The sequence below is a fragment of the Galendromus occidentalis genome, unplaced genomic scaffold (assembly GCF_000255335.2).
Source record: "Galendromus occidentalis unplaced genomic scaffold, Mocc_1.1 scf7180000077533, whole genome shotgun sequence".
Classification (NCBI taxonomy): domain Eukaryota; kingdom Metazoa; phylum Arthropoda; class Arachnida; order Mesostigmata; family Phytoseiidae; genus Galendromus; species Galendromus occidentalis.
The window spans coordinates 33,247-36,700 of NW_003805521.1; positions in this window are offsets into that span (position 1 = coordinate 33,247).

A 3,454-nucleotide genomic window follows, 5' to 3' on the forward strand; every position below is an offset into this window, starting at 1 on the left:
ATTTCGTGAGTCCTTACGTTTTTCAAGTCTCCACCCAACATGGGCCGTAAAAGTACCCTCAGTGAGACCGAAAAAGCTTCCATTGTGGCCTACCGTGATTGTGGTTTGTCGATGAACCAAATCGCGGTCAAACTAAACCGCTCGAGATGTGTGGTGCAGAATTTCTGCAGAGACCCATCCCAATTTCATATAATCGAGAAACGAAAGCATGAATAAATGCAAGCATGTTCCCTCTCAATCAACTGCTAGTACTCGTAGTAGCTCTGTTTCGGGTTGCTTCTAAGTTTCTGCCATCCAGATCGCGCGAGATTCCGGGCACGCGTTGCTCTGGATCCGTGTCGTTTCCGGCCCGCGTTCCCTAATTTTCACGCGTCGTTCTCCTAGCGGCATTCTGCGCTCACGTCGTTCTGGGCCTCGCGTCATTTCGGTCGCGTCATACTGAGGCTGCGGCATTCCCGCCGCGACATTTTGGGCTTACGTCATTTTCGCCGCGGCATTATGGGCTCGCGTCGTTCTGGGCTCCGCGTCGTTCCCGCAGCTCCATTCCACTAGCGTCATTCTGGTAGCGTCATTCTGGTAGCGTCATTCTGGTCGCGTCATTCTGTCGCAAATCCGAGTTTTCAATCTCAAATCGAGAGCATGTCAACTTCTCCTCACGAGCCCGAGCAAAATCCGTCAAATGGAGTACGTTCAGATTAGTTCAGAATGCCTCAGCTCTGACTGCCGAAGTTGGTAGGCAGCGTGCTAACGTCAACGCTGTGCAATCTCTGACTTGAGCTTCAGACTGCCGCCAGACATTCGAGAGAGCTCAGCTGGCTCTGGCATCATGCGAAGCGGAGCGTTCTTCCTTGCAGTATAGGGCGATAGTGCCAGACAGCAGGAACTCATTCCTCTTTGAAAATCTAAAGATATAGGTTGTTGTTGCTTGTAGCAAGGATCTCTAATGAAAAAAATCCGTGCATATTTTCATGCATATTTGGCCCAATTTTTCGTGAATACTGCATGCATATTCCCGATTTTCTGGTGCATATTTTAAACAGCCCTAGTGATATGTATTCGTATCGATCGCCCGAAGCTTACATTTCATTCTTACAGAAACTGCTCGAAGCTGCGGAGAGACGCGAGGAGTCGATTTGGGAGATGATCCGTGAGGACAGAAGTCGGCTCAGAGGATCCGAGCGGCGAGAAAGAGCGCTCGAGGAGCGGCTCGCGGAAAGCGAGCGCCAAAGAAGAGCGGCCGAGGAGCGGCTCGCCGCGACCGAGCAGCGCCTCGTCGCGTCCGAGAGCCGGGTGGAGGCCTTTGAGGAGATCGTCTCCATCCAGATGCTGCTCATACCGGAGATGAGAAATCTGCAGCAGCAGCGGCAACAACAACTGCTGCTGCAAAGAAATAAATAAATCACACTTCTGTGTTTCCCGAAGCTTTTCTCTCGGAGCAACATGTACAGATGAGGATGCGGATTTCTAGTCCGAGAGCTGGAGCGCTTGAGACCGAACTCTGCTAAATACAGGGCTCAGTCAATATGGACAGATGAAGGAAAGACGCAATCCGACCCGGCAACGAGGCTGGAACGGCATCATATCCTTGCAGGACCGTCAGCACCGTCCGGCGATTGCACGGAGGCCGGCGGGCGTCCCTGTGAGGCAAGATCCGAGAACTTCCACTAGTTTGCTATACGTCAGTGTTTTATGCTGAGCATGTTTTCCTCCGTTTGCCTCGTTCGTCCGTCTGGTGTAGACGAGCCTCCCGATATTTGCTCAGCCGGCCTGAAACATGCATTTATTTCTTGGCTGATTGTTCTGTTTCCCGGGTGTTGTTCGGAAAGCATAGCCAAAAATGTCGGCCAAACACTTTTTCCTAGGCGGGTCGTCTCTCCTCAGACCTGCTGGTAAGAGTTGTAATTGAAGCACGATATGAGGAGGGCGGGAGTTTTTCTGGGGAACGTTCCGGTCGACGGTGATACGGGCGCTCCGACGCGAGTCGAGCCTACTCCGCTTGAAAGTTTCGGAAACTCAGAGTTCACGCTATCGAGTCAGTGACCCGAAGATTCCCTCCGCTCGCAAAGTTCATCACGGTCACGGGTCAGCGATCTCGACTGACGGATTTGGGAATATTCATACGATACAAGTAATGCACAGAAGATCCGGGAGAACAAACTTCACTGAGCGTCGAATGCAGTCTCTCGATGATTTTCCCTCGACTGGGACTTTTCGGAAGCTCACGAAGTGAAAGATTTTTTCGCCAATGTCAATTTACCAAGACGAGAACTTGCTAAGCAGGAAGACGAATTGCTCAAAATCCGAGCTTTTTTTCGTTGACAAACCAAGCCGATCCGTCAGTCTTGTCTGTATACCCTGCCCATTCTCGTGGATGTGAGTCGTGAAAAGAGCAATCGGAAATAGCGCAGGACGAAACACATTGAATCGGAGGAGACGGTGGCCAAAAACAAAGGGAAGCACACTGTCGCATATCAGGCGGAAAGAGGTAGAGGAATTGCTGTCGCTTCACAGGTTGGTGGCTTCCGACACCCCTGCTTCTTTCATTCGCCTTCTCCGACGGAGCGTTATGTGGTTGGGTGCTTTGTCGTCAGTTACCTCGCTCCTTCTGGGTTTGGTCGGCTACTACAAGGGAGGGGGGATTCCGCTTCAACTCCAACGATTACTCTTTGGTACCCTACGCCTTTCCCCCTGGTGTCCACGAGTCGACTCCACGCAGCGCACGTAACTGCAGAAAACAAATGTCTGACTGAGGCGGGAAGAACATTTCGTTCGGTTAAGGCAGCCGTCCCAGCAACAAGGAGATCGATGACTTCAGGTCCTCTTAACATCGACCGGAAACGCAAGAGAAGACGAACGGACGAGCCTACAAACGGCGTGCATGCTCACATGATGTATGGATAGTGTTAGAATTCCAGGATCGCGACCTTGCAACACGAGCGGACCACTGCTGACTGAGCCGAGCAGCTGACCGACTCAGGAACTGAACAACTGACTGGTACACAGCTACAAACCGTTTCCCAGCAACTAAGCTGAAATCCAGAATTCGATGTCGTGAATTTCTGCTTCGATGTTCCACCAGGACAGCATCAGAGTTCCAGACTCGGCAATAAAGGCATCCGAATAATCATTGGAGATCGTCGTCGTCCGCGGACGTGTTCTAATTAGAATTGAATGCCCGTTTGGAAGTTTGCAGAATGGTCCCGCGTTTCCTCCTCCATGGCTGGGGGAATGGAGGCAAGTGCGAGTACCAGATTGACTTATGGGCCGGAGCGTCGTCGACGCTGTCAGCACGGCAGAGCTTCGGTAAAAACGGGACGAGTTTAGACCCGATAGAGCATGCGGTAGCGAACGGTTCTCGTCGTCGCCAAACATTTTCTGTGCTCTTTAGCGTGCATGTACGCGTTCTGGGAGGCTCATGATTCTTCCATCCGAAACCCAACTAGAAATGGAGCTC